The sequence below is a fragment of the Dipodomys merriami genome, unplaced genomic scaffold (assembly GCF_024711535.1).
Source record: "Dipodomys merriami isolate MVZ:Mamm:240054 unplaced genomic scaffold, mDipMer1.0.p SCAF_48, whole genome shotgun sequence".
Lineage (NCBI taxonomy): Eukaryota > Metazoa > Chordata > Mammalia > Rodentia > Heteromyidae > Dipodomys > Dipodomys merriami.
In genome coordinates, this window is record NW_027206046.1 from 7219032 (window position 1) to 7240516 (window position 21485).

Genomic DNA, 21485 nt, shown 5'->3' on the forward strand with positions numbered 1-21485 from the left:
ATAGCTGGGTGGAGTTGGAGTAGATTGTATTTTCTGGGAGGGAAACAGATAATAAGTTACTTTCATGCAGCCTGAAAATTAAACACACACACACACACACACACACACACACACACACACACACACACACACACACACTTTAGAACTATAGAGCTTGAAAGAGATCAATGCCCAATGCTCAAACAGACATGACTCAAGGTAGGCCAAACAAAATTTTTAGCAACACATTTCTGACAAGAACACCAGTTTCTTGGCTCTCCTTCCAGGGCTATCTTCACCTAGCTAGGCTATCCTGTTGGCCAATATGAAAAGTTGGGGAAACAGCTCTGTAAAAGAAGTACATGTCCAACACAGTGGCAGAGCTCTGTTCCACCTTGGCCACCCTGGCCCTGCCCCCCAACCTTGACTCACAGCGCAATGGCTCTTTGTATCCTTGGACAGTTTCTACTTGCATCTGCATCGATTAAACCTGATCTCATTTATTATCTGAGGAAATGGTCTCAAGGTCACAGGGCTGGAAATTTAATTATGGTAGCAGTATATTAAGTGGCACATTTAAAGATGCTGAATTGTAGTAATTAATTTTTTGGATGGTGGTCTCGGAGGAACGGGTTTTCTCCATACTGGGTGTTCAGCATCCATCATGGCCATTGAACTTGGCAGCTGTCTTTTAGCTTTAAACTGCCTCGTTATTCATCTTTTATGACTAGCCTTTAAAAACACTAGGCACCGATATCCCGTTTTATTGTAATATATGGGTGCGGTGAGAATGGAGCCATACTTCACCTTTGCTATAAAACATGAACCAAGGGTGCCAGCCACTACCTGAGCTGGCCTCTAAATTGAGACAACAATTACCCTTCGCTGACATCTAGTGTCAAGACATGAGATATAGCCAGAGCACCAAATCCATTGGCCTGGAAAACCTATGCTTCCCCAGTGATAAAGCTTGTCTCACCCATGAAGCTGCAGCCCCAGCTGGAAGGAAGGAAGCAAAGGAATTAACTTGCCATTGACTATTGACTTTGCTGGGACTCTAGGTTATCAAAGAAGGCACTCGTCTGCCAAAGCCTTAAAGAGCTTGTAATGTTTAATGAAGGGACAATCATTAAATGTGTTTGGTTCAAATATTAGGCTCAATGAGCCTGGGTGGCACTTAATAGAGAGGTGGGAAAATATGAATTAAATTAGAGAGATTCATTAAAGAAATTGGCCTAGAGCCCAAGAGTGACTGGTTGTCAGACAGGGCTGCCAAGAATAGCAGCTCATCCAGGGAAGAAAACTCAAATGAGCTTTAGGTTTTAAATGGTAGATAACCATCACACACACACACAAAAAAATGTTTAGAATACCGACCAACCTTTGCTTATGAAGAAAGGGATGTCTATAAAAACTGGTAGAGAGGAAATCTTTTTGTTGGAAAATCTGTGTCCTTTGTCTCCAACAGTGTGAGAGTGTATGATTTTTACATTTTCAAAGCACAGATCCCAATTCCTGCCCTCTTCAGATGAGCTCTTCCCTAGGTTTCTCACCCTGAGCAAGACTTACTTGAGAGGAGATAACTCTTTGCTGTGGGATGTTTAAGCAGCACCCCTGCCACTTCCTCACTAAACACCAGTAAGACCTTCCCATACTTGCAACAATTAAAAATGTCTCCAGACTCACCAGATACCTTCCAGGAAAGGAAAGTTGGCTTATGGTTGAGAACTATTCATCTATTCTAACCTCAGGAAGCAAGTTCAAATCTCTAAACCTATTACCCACAAGGCCATTCACTGGCTTAAGTATGCACTGTTGGCCAAGAACATCTGAGTTACCTCATGACTAGACTGATGGCCTTGCATGCTACATTGCCCATTGGTTTGTCTGATGGCTTGTATATAGAACTTGGCTTGCTTAACTCTCTTGGGTTTGGCCGTAGAATCAAGTCTTTACCAAGAGCATCATACAATCTCTCAATCTTATTTTGGTAGCACTCGTCTAGTAACAGAGTCTTAATTCAAGGATTTAAGTATTCTCACATCAGTCAATTGACACAGGAGTCCTCTTGAGGCCACCACTGGAAACAAGACAGTCAAAAGCATGGCCATCACCGGGTTTGCATTCTGGTGATGAGAAATAAATCAGTTAGTACATAAAACTAAATAAGCTATTTCCAGAGAACAAGAAGGATGGTAAGGGAAATAAATTGTGTAAATACAAAGAAAATCAGCTAACTAGGAAGGGTGCATAAGGAAGGCTGGGATCCTCTAGCTATGGTCAGTGATGATCTCTCTGGCAAAGTGAAGAGAACAAAAATGTAAACAATGAGAATGAGGTCCTGAACTCAGTGTTTCTTGCCAACACGCAACATTTTAAAAACAAACTTAATATTATAACATGCATAGACTAAAATGCCAATATCTTCACACATATATGTATATATACACACCCACATATGCACATGCATATGCATGTACACAGCACACAAATGTGTGCACACACATATTTACCTAACCACCACTCTGCTTAAGACATACGTTGCCTGGAATAGTCTATAGAAGAAACACCTGCATTCCTATGTTTGTTGTAGTACTATTTACAATAGCCACAAAATGGAAACAAGTATCCACCCATGGGTGAACAGATAAAGTGGTATACAATATATTTGGCTGTTTTAAAAAAAAAAAAGTTGAAGTCTTAGCATTTGCAACAACGTGGATGGAACAGAAGGATTCTATGGAAAGAGAATTAAGGCAAGCATAGAAAGATGAGAATGCTGAGCTTGATTTCTTTGAAGTGGAGAGAACAGTGATGACCAGAGGCTGGGAAGACGGGCAGAGTTTGGTCAGAGAGTTCAATGTTAAGAGTTAGATAAGGGCCAGCCGCCGGTGGCTCACGCCTGTAATCCTAGCTACTCAGGAGGCTGAGATCTGAGGATCACAGTCCAAAGACACTCTGGGTAATAAAGACCGTGAGATTTTTTTTTTTTTTTTTGGGGTCCGGTCGTGGGGCCTGAACTCTGGGCCTGGGCACTGTCCCTCAGCTCTTCAGCTCAAGGCTAGCGCTCTACCTCTTGAGCCCCAGCACCACTTCCGGCTTTTTTTTTTTTTTTTTGCTTATATGGTGCTGAGGAATCGAACCCAGGGCCTCAGGCATGCAAGGCAAGCGCTCTACTACTGAGCCACCTTCCCAGCCCGACCGTGAGATTCTTATCTCCAATAAACCACTCAGAAAACTGGAAGTGGTGCTGTGGCTCAAGTGGTAAAGTGCTAGCCTTGAGCTGAAGAGCTCAGAGACAGCACCCAGGCCCAGAGTTCAAGCCCCACGACTGACACACACACACACAAGAGTTAGATAAGGGCTGGGAAGGTGGCTCAGTGGTAGAGCGCTTGCCTTGCATACATGAGGCCCTGGGTTTGATTTCTCAGCACCACATAAATAGAAAAATCCGGAAGTGGCACTGTGGCTCAAATGGTAGAGCACTAGCCTTGAGCTGAAGAGCTGAGGGACAGCACCCAGGCCCAGAGTTCAGGCCCCATGACGAACAAAAAAAAAAAAAAAAGAGTTAGATAAGAGGAATAAGTTCTGATGTCTGTTATAAGTAAGGTGATTACAATTAACAACAATGTAATATATATTAGAATATAGAATATAGAAAAGCTATCAAGAGGATTTTGAATGTTCTCACCACAAAAAGATCAATGTTGAGTGTGATAGATATGCTAATTACCATGATTTGATCATTACATACACTATACACTAAACAAAACATCATGTTGTATACCACATGTACAATTACTACACATCAATAAAAAATAAAATAAAACTTCACAAAATTAAATAAATATATGTATCATTTCTATCATCTAAAGATCAATTCCTTTCCCCATTAATATATATCCAGAGATAACTTTCATGACTTTGATTATCCATTCATTATGCCCCCACACAGCCTGTGTCATTGTTTTATTTTTCCTAGGAGAGTTAGGTCTTCCATACCAGCAACTTTTCATAAGCTCCTATAATCCTCTAGTTATTTAAATAACTGAAAGGAGCCATTATGATGACCCTAGGAAACAGATGTGATAAAGTCCCCCTCATCAAGCATCTGCCAGGTAAATAAAGCTTGCTTGGCTCAGTCATACACAAAGGGGAAAGAGATATCAGAGACAGCCTGGGTGCCTTCATCCCTACCCACCCACCCCCTTCCTCTGGTTTGCTGAACAAACATCCCTGCCAGAAAAAAAAACACAGAAAAACATTGAGCTCTGCCAAATCCTTGTTAATTAACAAGGCCACAACAAATCACAGGATGAAGCTTGTGACACATCAATTACACTAAAAACGGAGGGCTTCTACGGGAATTGGTAATCAGGGACAGGACCTGTATGGTCATCTCCATCCATTCAGGCTGGTAAGGACTGGACAATCTTTGGTCTACTAATCCTACTGTGGATTGATGGCTCCTTCCTAAGCAGGTAGCTATATTGTAAGAAATGTTTCACAGTGGCAGTGGTCTGTGTGAAGATTCTAAAATGTATAGAAGTTATACATGGTGTTGGCTTCAAGGCAGTTCTTCATAGGACTTAGTTAATCACAAAGACAAAAGATTTGCAAGTTAGTAATCTTTCCCTACTGCCGCTGACTAACTAGAAACAGTCTACTGAGTTGTATCCATTTCTTCATCTGTTACAGGGATTAAAATGCCTGCCTTCCCTGGAGCTGGTGGCTCACATCAGTAATCCTAGCTACTCAGGAGACTGAGATTTGAGGACCGTGGTATGAAACCAGCCCATGCAGAAAAGTCATCATGAAACTCTTCTTATTTCCAATTAACCAGTCAAACACTGGAAGTGGAGCTATGACTCAAAGTGGTAGAGTGCTAGCCTTGAGCACAAAGAGGCTCAGGGACAGCACCCAAGCTGCAAGTTCAAGCCCCACAACTGCCAATGTAAAATGAAATAAAATAAAGTGCATGCCTTATGGACTCATGAAAGCATTGCCTTCTGAGACAGACAAATCTATAGATGATATATTTTAATTTAAATATAAACTGTATTTCACATGGTGCTTTGATACTAAGACTAAACTTCTGAAAGCAATGTTGAAATCATACCACACCACTGGCCAGGGGAAAATTTGTCAGTGCTGCTGCCTTATCACCAGGGAAGAAGATGCCACCTCTCTTCTGTTCCCTGTACCTCTTTGGTACCAGGAATCTACCTTCATTGAAAACAATGAGACAAATCCCATTACCTTTGCTGGGCACCAGTTTTATCCCCTACACCAGTAGAATTTAAAGCCCACACAAGCCTAGAACTAGTGACTCACACCTGTAATCTTAGCTACTCAAGAGACTGAGATGGGAGAGTCATGGTTCAAAGCCAGCCTGAGCAGAAAGGTCCACAAGATTCTTATCTCCAATTGACTACCAAAAAAGCCAGAGGCAGAGCAAAGGATCAAGTGGTAGAGCATTAGTCTTCTGCACAAAAGCTCAGAGACAATGCCCAGACTCTGAGTTCAAACCCCAAGACTAGCGCGCGCGCGCACACACACACACACACACACACACACAACTTTTTGCAGGGAGTGTGATTCAGATAAATGAACGTCTCCTCCTGATACATCTGAAGTCTCACATCCTTGCTTGAAGGCAAGCTTGGATTTGGTATGTTGATAGTCCTATTGCTGAGTTTACAAAAGATGGATCCATAGGCTTGGATATTTTAAGTGTGGGCTATGTGCAAATATAACATGTAAAAGCAAGAGCCAAGGCTCAATCTTGGTTCCAACTTGTATGACTGCAGCTTACTTCAAGGTAAAATAAAACTATTGTGGCTTTAAAAAACTTCACTAGTATCACATACTGCAATTTTTTTAATGTTGAATCCTAAGTGTTTGTTTATAGACCACCTCTGGGATTTATTTATTTGGGAATATTGTCTTGTTTGATTGTGAGATACTCTTTTAGTTGTTTGGGTTTTTTGTTTGTTTGTTAAAATGCCTGGCAGCTTTCAGGCACAGATGTCTATAAACTGAAATATATTACAATTATTGTTCATAATGGTTCATAAATACACTCTATCATTAGCATATGTAATCAAGACATTGCATAAGGAAATTCTTTTCAAAAAGCACTTCATGTTTTATCCATTGGAAATCTAAGAGGATTATAGTGAAGCAATCCTGGCAGTTGGTAAGAGATTCAAATCCAATAGAATTCACATTTGCCATAGGCAGATATTAATATCCATTAGTACATTTTATATTGATAAATTCAGAAAGGGAATTCACCGAATTCTCTTAGAGACTGCTGGGAAGTAGCTTTGACCCCTTCATTTGTCATCATTACAGGGAAGAGCTACGACTTATTATTATTTACGGCAATAAATACAGCCCACAGAAAGCACAGGAAGTGGCAAAGAATAAGGCTACTAGACACCTTTATGTTCCCAGTGTTGAGGATTTGCAATGCCATCTATGTAGCCTTAGGAGGCACCCCTAATACACTTTCCACCCTTGCCCCTGTCTAGTGTGCAGTTACCCCTACTCCTGGTAAGACCTCTTAAGATTCACTTACTTCTTGCCCTTTCCATCCCTACTGTAATCATTCTGCATTGCCATAGCCTCCAACTGGCCTTCCTATGACGTTCCTGTCCCTCTTCCATTTGCATTTCCTGTGAAGCTTAAAGGATCTTCTCACATGCAAGTCAGATTATGTACTTCTCTTCTTCCTAATTATCACCTCCCTGTCCATAAGTATTTTTAAATGATTCCCGATTGCATTTACACTATAACTCAAAATCCCTATGCTGGTCTACCTGGCTTTGTAGACTGTAGTCCCTCATGGGATTCTCAACCTCATCTACCCCCATCTCCCATCTCAGTATTGCTTATGCTTAAAGTTCCACCCCTGACAAGCCTTTACATACAGTGTCACTTTCTGCTAACTATGCTAGGTGTCTGTTTTTTCTCCATCCGTCTCTATTCTTAGGCAATGTAGCACAAACTAGATGAGATCTATGCTCTCATACTACCTTTACTTTTTATTTGTATCAATCCCAGTTCAGAATTGTCTATGTATTAATGTGACTATGTTATTCTCACTAGCCTGGTGGCATCATGAAGAGAGCCTGTATTTTGATAAGCTTTGCATCCTCAGCTTATAGCACAAAACCACATCCTATAAATTACAAAGAAAACACGTGTTAAATGAATTGTGAGCAAATGAATAGAATGTAAGGAACCATATTCTGCTCAGTTAAAGGTGAGAAAACCCATAACTCACTGAGTATGCCATGCATTTGGACATTGTCTTTGAGTGAGGATTTAACAAGGCTATGCATGTTGGTTAATCTCATTTCTTTCCCTTGGAGGAGAGATTGGCCATCATCAGATTACATACAAGATAAGTTCAAAAATTTTGAACAGCAAGCTTGAAGGAGCAAGACCTAAGATGTAAACCTTGCTGAGATCTGAATACAAACTTAGATTCCCATGATTGAAATTCTCATAACTACCTCCTCTGAACTGTGCTCAACTTTCCTAAATGAGATTTTATGGGAACTGATTGTGATTAGATAAATGGGTGACTTCACTAATGTATAATACAATTTTCAATTACAGCGTATGTACGATAATTTACACTTCTTGTTTGAAGGTGTGATATTTATGTGACATATTCTGGATGAGCCCTGGCTGCTGTTTACATAATGATCTTGCTTTTCTCTTAGCAAAGATCTGGTTTTCAATTTTCTTTTCTGTGCTGCAAGGTATTGTCATTCCAAGATAAACATTGTATATTATAGAATGTGCAGGTGAGAAACATCAATAACGTAATAATCTAGATGGGTTTTAATAATTCTTATTTATGCCACTGAATTAGGTAATAGAGTGGCTCAGTTTCATAAAATGTTGAAATAAAAAGGTTCCTAAAATTACAGTAAATTTTTTGTGATCTCTGGCTCTGTGATCACTTTGGTTGGTCAAGTGCCATAGAATAGCAACAATGAACTTTGATAGATTATATTTGACCATGAATATTATAATATTCATCATTAGGATGCTGCTTTATAATTGAAATATCACTGGAAGATGAGGCTTTTGGACCTTTAAGACAAGGCCTATAAGAAACATTGCAAACAATGTACAAGCTTTTATGCATCTAATCCCAAATGTCATTCCTCCCTTCCTGGCTAGAGATAGTAGATAGGTAAGGAAAAGAATAATGTCCAATCAAATCTCTCCAGATGGATATTCATCTTAAAGTAGCTATGAGTATTTGGAGCAGAAAGGAGACTCAAGAATTGAATTTGATTCAGGATTCAAGACATGTGGTTGGATATAATGTGGATGGTCTGGATCCCAGGGGACCACGTCTGCAGACAGAAAGAAGCCTTCCACCCTGCTTTTACCAGAGCTGCTCTCCTTATATCCTTTATATATTGGCTCTCCTAGTTAAAGTTCATTTGCAAAGGAGGACTATTTCTAAACATTCACAAAAACATCAGCAAAAATCACTGTAATTCTCAGCCCTCTGAGCATTATTTCCACATTTATAAAATAAGAGCTTGTATTTGATGGTCCTTAGTATTCTCTTATTTTATGATCTATACTAGTTTATTCCAGGTTCAAATCCTAGTATTGGTGAAGCTATTATTTGGTATAACAATCTAATTATACAGGTTATCAAACAGCATACTTCCTTATATTTTAATGTAAGTAGGAAGGAAACTTATAGGCATGGAAATGGCAATGTATCAGTGGTTCTTATCTCAAAGATTAAATGCTCATATTAAATACTTAACATGGGGTGCTGAAATGTATTTTAATAGACCTTTCCATTCTCAGAGTACAGATAAGATATGGTACATTTTTATGTCTCTATGCAGATGAGGCCAAGACCAGATTAAGTTGCAAGTAAATTTATAATTTTACTGTAATTAAGAAATCTTGGGCTGGGATGTAGTTCAGTGGCAAAGCACTTGCCTAGAAAGTGCATCCTGGGTTTGATCTCCAGTACCAAAAAAAGAAAATGGAGGGCTGGGAATGTGGCTCAGTGGTAGAGTGCTTGCCTCGCATGCATGAAGCCTGGGTTCAATTCCTCAGCACCACATAAGCAGAAAAAGCTGGAAGTGGTGCTGTGGCTCAAGTGGTAGAGTGCTAAGAAGCTCAGGGACAGTGCACAGGCCCTGAGTTCAGGTCCCCAGGACCAGCAAAAAAAATCCTAAACCAAAAAAAGAAAAAGGAATCTTTATAACTCTGAATGGTGTTCTTTCAGTTATATCTTATTCTATCAGTAATCAATTTGAGTTTTCCCTTTCCAGAAATAAGCAAAAACTCACCAACTCAATAAATCAGGATGAGATTATGAAATCAAATACTAAGTAGCTCTTAACAGGAATATAAAGATGTTGGCATAAAGGTGTTCAGAGCAGATGGTGCCAGTGGCTCACACCTGTTATTCTTAGCTATGCAGGAGGTTGAGATCTGAGGATCATGGTTCAAAGCCAGTCCAGGCAGGAAAGGGCATAAAACTCTTATCTCCAATAAACTACTAGAAAAACAGAAGTGGTGCTGTGGCTCAAGCAGTTAGAGCACTCGCCTTGAGCTGAAGAGTGCAGGGACAGCGCCCAAGCCCAGAGTTCAGGGCCCACAACCAAAAACAACAAAAATGCTCAAAATGTAGTATGTGAAAACCAAGCAACAACAGTCTATACAATATTTATTCATTTGGGGGAGAAACACACATATATGAGCTAGGTGCTGGTAGCTCATGCCTGTAATTCTAGCTACTCAGGAGGCTGAGACCTCTAGATCTCAGTTCGAAGTCAGCAAGGGCAGGAAAGTCCATGAGACTCTTATTTCTAATAAACTACTCAAAATAAGCTGGAAGTGGTACTGTGGCTCAAGTGGTAGAACAGAAGCCTTGAGCAAAAAAGAATCTAAGGGACAGCACCCAGGCCCTGAGTTTAAGCCCCAGGACCAGCCCCAAAACCAAAATAAAACAAAACAAAAAACCACATGTATATAGTTGCACATAGAAAAAAAAATTGGTCGGGCTGGGAAGGTGGCTCAGTGGTAGAGAGCTTGCCTTACATGCCTGAGGCCCTGGATTTGATTCCTCAGCATCACATAAGCAAAAAGAAAAAAGCCAGAAGTGGCACTGTGGCTCAAGTGGTAGAGCACTAGCCTTGAGCTGAAGAGCTGAGGGACAGCGCCCAGGCCCAGAGTTCATGCCCCACAACCAGAACCAAAAAAAAAGAAAAAAGAAAAAATAATGGTCTTGGGGCTGGGAAGGTGGCTCAGTGGTAGAGTGCTTGCCTTGCATGCATGAGGTCCTGGGTTCGATTCCTCAGCACCACATAAGCCAAAAAAAAAGCCAGAAGTGGAGCTGTGGCTCAAGTGGTAGAGTGCTAGCCTTGAGCTGAAGAGCTGAGGGACAGCGCCCAGGCCCAGAGTTCAGGCCCCACAACCGGACCCCCCCAAAAAATTGGTCTTGAACTCAGGGCCTTGCACTCTCACTTGGCTTTTTCACTTAGGGTTGGTGCTCTACTACTTGAACCATACCTCCAGTCCAGCATTTTTCTGGTTAATTGGAGATATAGTCTCGCAGCCTTTTCTGCCCAGACTGGCATTGAACTGTAATTCTCAGACCTCAGCCTCTTGTAGCTAGGACTACAGATACAAGACACTGGCACCTGTCTTATGAAAAAACTTTGGAAGGTGAGCCATAGTTATTTCTGAAAAGCAGGATAATAAATGATTATTATTTTCTTCTTTGTTATCTTCTGGTGTTCTGTGAATTTTAGAACTGATAATAATATTGAAATTGGGAGGAAAGCAATTTGGGGGAAGAGAAACCTTTCCAGTTACTTCCCATCTATTATTCAAAAAATATACAAATAACAGCTCCTCAGTAAGAATGGACTATCAATTGTCCACCAATGTTCTCTGTGAAGAGATAAATAGGCTTATGGGCTTTATATCTCTTTTGCAACCATTCACTGTACCTCTTGCAACACAAAAGAATCTACAGATACACAAAGAGAACCTTCATGACAAAGTCCTAATAAAACTTTACAAAAACAGGAGTCAGGTTACAAGTCATGGTGCACCAACCCCTGTGGGGTAGAGGAGCCTAAGAAAGAGACCTAGATAACAGTCTGTACACCACTGCATACCCCCTGGGAGACCTGGGATTCTTGTATACAACTTGAAGACATCTCTTGAAGACTTCTGGGGCAAAGCTCACCTTACAAAAGATCACATATCATTAATGGTTGTTTCCTACCCTGTTTTCTTTTAGAAAGGGAAAAATGTAAGTGGATTATAATGTATTTGTTTATTTTTATTTTATTTATGTGCTTATTTATTTGTCAGTCATGGGCTTGAACTCGGGCTTAGCATCTTTTGCTTCTAGAGAAATGTCTTGTAACAGGCAGATGCTAAGGACTTTTCAGAACCATGGACAGTGGCAAGATACTTTACACAAGGTACCTGGTCCAAAAAAGATCTAGCCCAAGCCCCATCAGGAAGTTTTTTGGAGGCTGCCTCTATCCATGAGTGCTTGGGCAACTTTCAGACAGAAATTTAATTAGGCTCTCCAGCACAAAATCCAGGGTAGTAATAAAGTGGGAATTGGCATTCCATGGAAAGGCAATCTCATGTACTAATGAATCATCGGTGATCTTTATGCAACTGTGTTTACCAGATGTTTGGGGAAACATAGGATCTCTAGACATTTGTAACACCAAGACACATGTTTTGTGATGAGTTGCAATAGACTCAATGATCAGAAGCAGGTTCTAATGATCAATTCATCTTTGCGATGATGTTAGGGTTGGAGGGACAAGCAAAAGGGAGTGGTCAGGGTGGCTTTTTTTTTTTTTTTTTTTTTGTGGTCATGGGGCTTGAACTCTGGGCCTGGGCGCTGTCCCTCAGCTCTTCAGCTCAAGGCTAGAACTCTACCACTCTGAGCTACAGCACTACTTCCAGTTTTCTGAGTGGTTTATTGGAGATAAGAGTCTCATGGACTTTCCTGCCTGGGCTGTCTTTGAACCGTGATCCTCAGATCTCAGCATCCTGAGTAGCTAGGATTACAGGTGTGAGTCACTGGTGCCAGGCCAGGAAGGCTTTTTAAGAGATGTAGCTTTTGAGTTAGTCCTTGATGGAGTTCACCAGCTACCCAAAGAGGAAAGAACATATCATGGAGAAAGATCAGCAAAAGCAAAGTTTGCAGGCATAGAAGCTTTTAGATTTGGGGAAGAGCAAATATTTCTGTCTGGAATGTAAGGAAAAGTGGAGGTAAGGTTCAGGAGCTAGGAGAGTGGAGGAAAGGGTCTGTAAAGGTCTTTGTGAACATGCTCCTTTAGGCAGTGAGGCTGACAAGAGTCACATGTAGTTTAAAAACTATAACTTCACCCAGTGCCAGTGGTGCCTTGTGCCTGTAATCCTAGTTACTCAGGAGGCTGAGCTCTGAGGATCATGGTTTGAAGCTAGCCTGGGTAGAAATGTCCCAGTGAGACTCTTATTCCAATAAACTACTCAAAAAAAAAGCCACAAGTGGTGCTGTGGCTCAAGTGGTAGAGCAAAAGAAGCTCAGGGACAGTGCCCAGGCCCAGAATTCAAGCCCCAGGACCGGCAAAATGAATGAATGAATGAATAAATTTAAAAAATAATAACAAATACAAGCTCAACAGACAGGTTTCTAGATAGGCTTCAAAGGAACTGAAGAAGAGTGAAGTAGCCCTTTTTTTATTTCATAAACAAATTAGGATACATGCTTCATACTCATCTAAGCAGCCTGACAACTGTTTTTAAAAAGTTAACATTCTCCATACTTTCTTGATGAGGGAAACTGAGGCTCAAAGAGGTTAAGAATCCTGTCTGAGGTCATGCTATAAATAAGTAGGGGAGCAGGAGGAAAACCTCAGGCAGTGTGGCTCCAGTGTCTGGGTTCAGAATCCTCCTGGTCTGTTTCCTCCCTAGGACACTGGAGCTAATAGGCAACACAGTAAAGCTTCAGGGCATGGTGCTGCCAACCTCACCTTGCAATTTCCTATCCTCTCTCAGTAGCTGAACTGCCTTTTTAACATCATCCCTTGTCCATCTACCTTGAAGCTCCTGCTGGAGATCAAGGAGTAATATCCACGTTTCATTATTTACCCTCGGTGGGCATTCACCTTCTTTTGACAGCATGTGAAATGGTGCCAGCAATGTATAGCTTGGGGCTTTAAGGATATTTAAATATGCAAGTTCTTACATCTTTATGTCGTTGGGGGTCAATGAAACTCTTATAATCCTGTGAGCTACCCTTTGGAGGAAACCTTTCCATCTCTTACAGAATACTTTTGACATGAGTCTGTAAAATTGATTCAGACAGTTTGCCAACACTGCTAGTCTTAATTAATGACTTACTATAACCTCCAGTTTTATGAGGGCTGTATTTCTAGTATATTGGCACATATATTAATGACTGGCCTGTGAATAAACTGACAGTTTTAAAATGATATGAGATAACTTGTTTTCTTATGAGGAATTCACTTTTGCTTTGAACTTATAGTAAAATTATTATGACTTCAGTAAATTATAACCCTGTGTTCTTTGATCCCTAGCAATAGAAAGACTGGGTTTCATTTCTTGATGGAATTAAACTTTGGATCGAATCTTTCTGGTTAATCTCACGCTTTAACAAGTAAGACTTTCAGCTTCAAATTGTCAAAAACTTTTCCCAGCAGAAAAGCAATCACCACAGGTTTGCGATACTAGTAATAATTAACACCAGAAATATTGTGTAATATTTTATAGGATGTACTTACAAATATATGCATACATATACAGACATGTCAAAGCAAAATTAACTTGAAATCTCTAACATTTAATAAAGAACACATGAAATTTTTTAAAGTAAGATGGGATATTAGCAAAAATAAGCAACATGAATCTTACAACAGAAAGTAGCTGGATAGTCTGCTATCCAGTTTGAGATGTGTCTTATTCCCCATGAACAGTCACCAGACAGTGTTAGTTTATTATCTGTGTATTCCACAGAGAGGATCTGGTTGAAATAGTGGTAGAAGCAGAAAGTGCTGGTGAATGCCCACATTCTCCAGCAGTTTCTTCCTAAATTAATTGCCTTTTTTGCAAATAAACTTTGAAATTAATGTGACAGTTGCAAGTGACAGTAAGGATCGTGGAGTGGACTGAAAATTTTTATCTGCACTGAACCTAGTCTGATCCACATCACATTAAGTCATGTTCCTGGTGGTTACATTGTATTTAAGAGTTCTTCTCAGAGTAATTAGGTGATAATAATCCCACAGAGCTGGTGAAGGAGAGCTGGTTATTTCCTAGTTAAAGTAGTGCCACCATGTGGCAATTGCATGATAGCTAACAATTCACTCAATACTTTGTTGTTAGTGGTGATGGTGGTCTTGAACTTGGGGCCTGGGCACTGTACCTGAGCTCTTTTGCTCAAGGCTATCAGTCTGCCACTTTGAGCCCCAGTGCCACTTCACTCAACATTTTCATATGGAATCATTTGCATAAATTCTGATTCTTGCATAGGAGAATTTCAACTTACATTTTTGCACTGTTATTTCAAGTCAGTGTATTTTAAGTACACATAAAATATGATTGTGCTTTTTTCATATGGGAGTACACATGAGTACATACTTTAGAGCTAGTTAGTCTGTGTTCAAATCCTTTCTCTGCTCCTCACAGAGGAGCATAGAAATCTTGAGCAAAAGCCAGGCGCTGGTGGCTCATACCTGTAATCCTAGCTACTCAGGAGGCTGAGATCTGAGGATCACGGTTCAAAGCCAGCCCAGGCAGGAAAGTCCGTGAGACTCTTATCTCCAATAAACCACTAGAAAACCAGAAGTGGTGCTGTAGCTCAAGCAGTAGAGCTCTTGTAGTGAGCTGAAGAGCTCAAGGACAGTGCCCAAGCCCAGAGTTCAAGCCCCACAACCAACCAAAAAGAAAGAAAGAAAAAAAGAAATCTTGAGCAAATTACTCAACCCTTTCAGAAACCTCTCTTAGTTTTCACACTTGTAAAACTGAAGGCGTCCGTAACACTAGCTACCCTAATGTATTGTTATAAGCGAGCAAGCTTGTGATAAAGAACTTTGCTTGACACAAAATAAAACATCTGGAAAGTTCTAGTGTTGCTTCATTATTGAACTTGAAGAGGCTTTGGTAAGTCATCTGATCAAAGTTGCTAAATCCATTCAGTGTTCAATCTATATCAACCCAAGAGATCATCAGGGACCAAACCAAAGGAATAGACCACAGCTGTCTTTTACAGTTAACAAACTAGTTCTTAGCAAGCATGAGGCCTTGAGTTCAAACCCAGTGCCACCTCCTAAAAAAAAAGGTACTTTAATCTGACATAATTGCTTTAAAACAAAATAACTTCAGATCCAGTCACCATCAAGTTCCTTTATAGCAGCATTAGCCATGCATGAGGACAGAAACATCCTCTAGACCAACATGGCTCCCAGAAGGCCATACTTCCCAAAGCAGGTACATCGCAGTGTAAGTTTCCAACACATTCCAAAAGTAGCACTTTCTACATTTGATATTAAATAAAATCACATCTTAGAAAAGAAATATATAAGCTAGATGCCCAGTAGCTCACATCTGTAATCCTAGCTACTCAGGTGGCTGAGATCTGAGGATCAGGATTTGAAGCCAGCCTAGGGAGAAAAGCCCTGGAGATTCTTATCTCTAATAAACTACTCAGAAAAAAGGCTGGAAGTAGCACTGTGGCTCAAGTGGTAGAGCACAAGCCCTGAGTGAAAGAAGTTCAGGGATAGAACCATGCCCAGAGTTCAACCCCCAGGACAGGCAAAAATAAAACAAGAAAAATAATATATGTATATATGCATAGAAGAAACTAGGAGAGTGTGTAATAAACTATTGTACACCAGTCTTATTGCAGGATTTTCTTTATTAACTGCACTTTGTCCATAGTCAATAATCAATATATATTACTATTGTAATATAAAAAGGGCAAAAAAATTACCTTAAAAAATAAAATCATGCCAGGCACCAGTGGCTCACGCCTGTAATCCTAGCTACTCAGGAGGCTGAGATCTGAGAATCACAGTTCAAAGCGATCCTGACCATGAAAGTCCGGGAGACTCTTATCTCCAATTAACCACCAGAAAACTGGAGGTAGAGCTGTGGCTCAAGTGGTAGAGTGGTAGCCTTGAGCTGAAGAGCTGAGGGACAGCACCCAGGCCCAGAGTTCAAGCCCCACAACCGACAAAAAATAAAATAAAATCATTTCCTGAATGCAAATAAAGAATTTAAGACTACTGTTTAGCAACTGAATACTTGTTTGATATAACTACAGTTTGACATACCTTCCTGCCCTTACTACTATTGGCTAAATTTCCTGGAAATACTATTTATCCATTTTTTTAGAAAGTAAATATCAGCACTAATGGCTCCCACTTGCAATCCTAGCTAATCATGAGACTGAAATTTGGAGGGTCATGATTCAAAGCCAGCCTGGGCAGAAAAGTCCACTAGACTCCATCTCCAATAAACCAGTCAAAAACCAAGCTGGAGGAGTGAGTGGGTCAAGTGGTAGAGTGGCATCCATGAGCAAGTAAGCTGAGTGTGAGGCTCCAAATTCAGACCCTGGTACCAGCAAAATTAATTTATTAATTAATTATCAATATATCAGTGGACTGAAAATTTCTGCTGTTATTAATCAGTCCTGGTTTTGGTTTTGTGTGTGTGTGTGTTTGTTGTTGTTGTTGTTGTTTTTGGTCAGTCATGGGACCTGAACTCAGGGCCTGGGTGCTGTCCCTGAACTTTTTTGCTCAAGGCTAGTGCCCTACCACTTTGCGTCACTGCATCACTTCCAGTTTTCTGGTGGTTAATTGGAAGTAAGAGTCTCACAGACTTTCCTGCCCAAGTTAGCCTTGAACTGTGATCATTAGGATTTCAGCCTCCTGTGTAGCTAGTATTACAGGCATGAGCCATCCATACCTGGCTTGTTTGTTATTTAGGAGGTAAATCACTGCGAGGAAAATCTGAAATTCAGATTTTTTTTAAAAAGTACATAATGTAAAGGTTCTTGGGATATCTGTTTTATGTTTCAGTTCCAAGTTCACTTTGGCCTCCCAGACTGAATCTTTTCACTTTATTTTTTCGACTCTAGAAACATTTCCAAGAAGCACTTGCAAGAAAACAGCTTCCAATTGGAATTCTTCCACTCGGGTACAATCATGCAAACAGCTGGCAGCATTTATTTAACCTTCAGCCAACTGCTCAACCAACTTGAAATTATTGATGGTCCATCAGCAATGATCAAGATGGAGAGGCCAAATGAAGAGGTGCTTTTTTTTTTTTTTTTTTACAAGAGAACCATTGAGCTGGTAACAGGACTTGAAATGCCGTGCCAGCTCAGCTCGCATGGTCAGGGAGCTCAGCTGCTTGAGGGAAATAAAACTGTTCAGTTACGGCCACCCTCCAATCAGTCACAGGGGTAATGGTGTTTGGCTTCAGTCAAGTTGTATGTCAGCAAATATACATCTCTTAGACAGCCCCTAAGAGTGCCTTAAGATCATGCTTATTGTTTTATATAGATAGGGGAGCGATGCTGATCGATGGTGGTCAGAGGCCACCGAAATAAATTTTGCCATGTTCAGCAGGTAAAGTTAATCTCAATCCTAGAAGATGAGAGAGCCCATTTTGATAGAATATTCATTCCATTGACAGTGATGGGGCATTTTTTTTCCTCTGCTAATGTCTTGCACAGGCCAGATAAAAAGTAGATCTCTCTCTGTCTACTTCCCAGGCCTCCTTAGCTGAGGTCCATGTGTAGAAAAGGAGCACCTACTATACTCTTTGAGGTGCTAAGGATGAATTTAAAGATTTGGTTGATGGTGCTTCCCAGGGAACTAGACATATCACAAGCCAGAGAGCAGTAATCAGAATGCCATGGGAATCAGATATTGAAGTAAGGGACAACTGGCTGCCACATTGAATTATTTGCCTTCTATCCTGAGTCCAAAAGAGTACTGGAATCAATGTCAAGATGGTCAATAGGATCACAGATGGAAAACATGTAGGCCAGGATGACTGTCTTCTTCCCAAGCTTGTATCAAACATCAACAACCAGCCACAGCACTCTTTTCTTATTGAGCCAGATAAAACACAGAACTTCAATCCAGTGATTCAAGCACTCCGATCAAAACAAGTTGGCCCTTATCCCATTAAGTCCTTAAAATCTAGAAATTATGTCTTCAAGTATTCAAAGGAAATATAGTGAATGTTATAAAAGTTTCCAAAGGGCAATCAGAAAGTGCCTTTAAAAATCAAAAGCCTGTGAAAAAACAGAGACTATGATATGGTTTCTCGAACACAATCTGTCTGTCTGCAAGAGGGTTTTCTTGGGAATGATAAATGAAACCAGCAGAAAAAGGGCTATTCATTGGAGAAATGAGAAGACTTTTTTCAATGAACTGGATCCTCTTATCCTCAGGCCAAGACTTAGCACAACTCGTGAATCTGAATCAGGGGGCCTACAAGAGCCCTTCAGAGTCAATCTTCATGAAAAACCCTAGAAAGTTTAAAGGAGGTAAAGAAAAGTAGAACTAGAAGAAACTTCACCTCAAAGCGACTTCATGTTAGGCTATGATGGATGGGAGCAAAGAAACAAAGCCATTCTCTACTACTTTGGGCCTTTTAAAATATTCTGTAGAAGGAAGAACTTGTTTTATGTCCCTGGCCTGTTAATTTATCAGATTGGAAAGTGCTGAAATAAATTTCTAAGACAGTATGGCTTACAGCTTGCTTGGGAATGAAAAAGAGTAACAGAAGTTTCAATTTCTTAATTTAGTGGTAGCTTGGGGTTGGTTTGTTTGGTTTGTTATCGGGCTTTGAACTCTGGGCCTTGATGCTCTACCACTTAAGTCTCACCTTCAGCCCTTTTTGTTCTAGTTTATTTTTGCATAAGGTCTCCTGTCTTGCCTCAGATTGAGATCTTCCTAGCTATATTTCCAACATAGCTAGGATTACAGGCATGTGCCATCATGCGCAGCCCGTAAGTATGTGTTTTATTAATATGTTCACATTGTTGACTTCTATTCCTTGATAGCAGATACATCTTGGAGTCTTCTGAACCCGGGTAGTGTCTCAGGGGAAGGGGATACCCAGTCTAGCAAAACAACTGACTACATCATTCAACCACATGCCTGCACAAAGAAGCTCTAAATTAGGTTGCTGTCCACTTTTGGAGCCAATTTTTACAACTAGGCTTAAATATGTATTTAAGTTTATGTTTCCTTTTTTAAAAAAACTGACTAGACTGTCCTAGAACTTTAAATATCTTGATTCAGCCAGGTACCACTGGCTCACAGAGGCTAGCTACGTGATCTGAGGATCACAGTTCTAAGCCAGCCTGGGCAGGAAAGTCCATGAGACTCTTATCACCAATTAACCAGAAAGGGGGAAAAAAGCCTAGAGCAGAGCTGTGGCTCAAGTGGTAGAGCACAAGCCTTGAGCACAAAAGCTCAGGGACAGCACCCAGTACCCAGGCCCTGAGTTCGAGCCCCAGGGGCAGCACAAAAACAAAACAAAACAAAAATTGTGATTCATAATGTTAATATAAACATAAACTTTTTTAAATTGTGAAAATACCATACAGAGGGGTTATAATTACATGAGCATATAAACATAAACCTTCTAAATACTAGAAATGTGCTATGCAGTATGGTTTTCTGATAAAAATTTTATTAAGGGATGTTAAGGAGAAGCTGTTGTGGATCAGTGAAAAATCTCAGCTATAAACTTGTTTAAATGCTATTTAAATTTTTTTAATAACAAAAACTAATCCTTAATGGATTCCTGCCAAACAGAAGTCTTAAAGAGCTTTCCTTTGATGAATAAATTAGAGAGTTTTAACTCATTAATTTAATGGTTTCCTTGCTACTCTTTGGGGGAAGGAATTGGCATTTAACACAATTTTCTGTCTCCTATAGTATCCAGCAAACTGTCTTGTATTTCTAAACCAACTATGGAGTAGACAAATGTGCTTGGGAAGGGTCTGCCCTGCAACCATCTCTTTTTCCTTTTACAATGCGATTGCCACTTTAGCAAGTACAAAGCTCCATTTCAGCCCACATCATCGAAGAGTGATTAGATATTCCATAGAAAGGGGAACTAGATGCATATAGCTTTATTTAACTTTCAGACATGACTCTGCAAACTGATAGCTTTAAAAATATACATATCGTTAACTCAGTAATTTCACTTTCAGGAATCGTAAATAGTAACAGATTGAATAGAGACTCAAATAAAAGAATATTTATTACTTTGAAGCAACCTAATGCCCATAAATACAGCTAGTGGTGGAGTAATATTTAGCCTTTAAAAATGGCCTTGTGCTGGATTGGAGGAGTGGCTCAAATGGTACAGTGCCAGCCAGGAGCAAAAGAAGCAGAGAAGAGTGAGAGGGCATAAGTTCAGGCTCCAGAACAGCGCGCGCGCGCACACACACACACACACACACACACACACACACACACACACACACACACACACACACACACGGCCTTGCAGTGTGGAAAGATAATGTATTAAGGTTGGGGAGGGCTGCAGCTCACAGGCAGAGGTTTTGTCTCGCATGTGCAAAACCCCAAAGTAGTTCACTAGCACCAGAAATAAAAATTGTTTTGTTTTTCATTTGTATTAAAAGTGACCCAACAAGGATCACAAGACTGGAATCCATAGAGGCAGACTGAGCAATGGAGGAAGGATCTTTGACCAAGCAGCATAGAATCTTCCTTGTATTTATTTATTTTTTTTTGGTACAGCTGAGTGCTTGTGGCTCTAACCTGTAATCTCAGGGGGCTGAGATCTGAGCATCATGCTTCAAGACCAGTCTGGGCAGAAAAGCCTATGAGATTCTTATATTCCATTAACCATCAAAAAGCTGAAAGTGGACCTGTGGCCCAAGTAATAAAGTGCAAGCCTAGAGTGAAAAAGCTAAGAGATGGTGCCCAAGCACAGAGTACAAAACCCAGTGTCAGCAACACACACACACACACACACACACACACACACACACACACACACACACACACACACACACACACACACACACACACACACACACACACACACACACACAACACTGCAGCCACTGGTGGCTCAAGCCTGAAATCCTAGCTAGTCAGGAGGCTGAGATCTGAGGATCACTGTTTGAAGCCACCCTGGGTAGGAAAATCTGTAAGAGTCTTACCTCCAATTAACCACCAGAAAACTGGAAGTGGCACCGTGGCTCAAAGTGATAGAGAGCTAGCCTTGAGCAAAAAGAGCTCAGGGATAGTGCCCAGGCCCCGAATTTAAACCCCATGACTGATGACCCCCCTCACTCCAAAAAATGCAGTTGACACAACTTAAAAAAAAAAAAACCAGGATGTAAAACAATATGTAACTACAATCTGACTTTGTGGAAGTTGTGTGGCATTATATAATAATAT

At 40.5% G+C, this 21485-nt stretch overlaps 1 long non-coding RNA gene across 1 annotated transcript in view; it reads right to left on the minus strand.

Annotated features, from left to right (window-relative positions):
- Positions 1–2036: 2036 nt before the first annotated feature.
- Positions 2037–21485, minus strand: part of LOC138809033 (uncharacterized) — a 32940-nt gene continuing 13491 nt past the window's right edge. Inside the window, exon 4 of the long non-coding RNA XR_011366668.1 lies at positions 2037–2105. This is a non-coding gene — a long non-coding RNA (uncharacterized lncRNA). The remainder of the gene's footprint in view (positions 2106–21485) is intronic.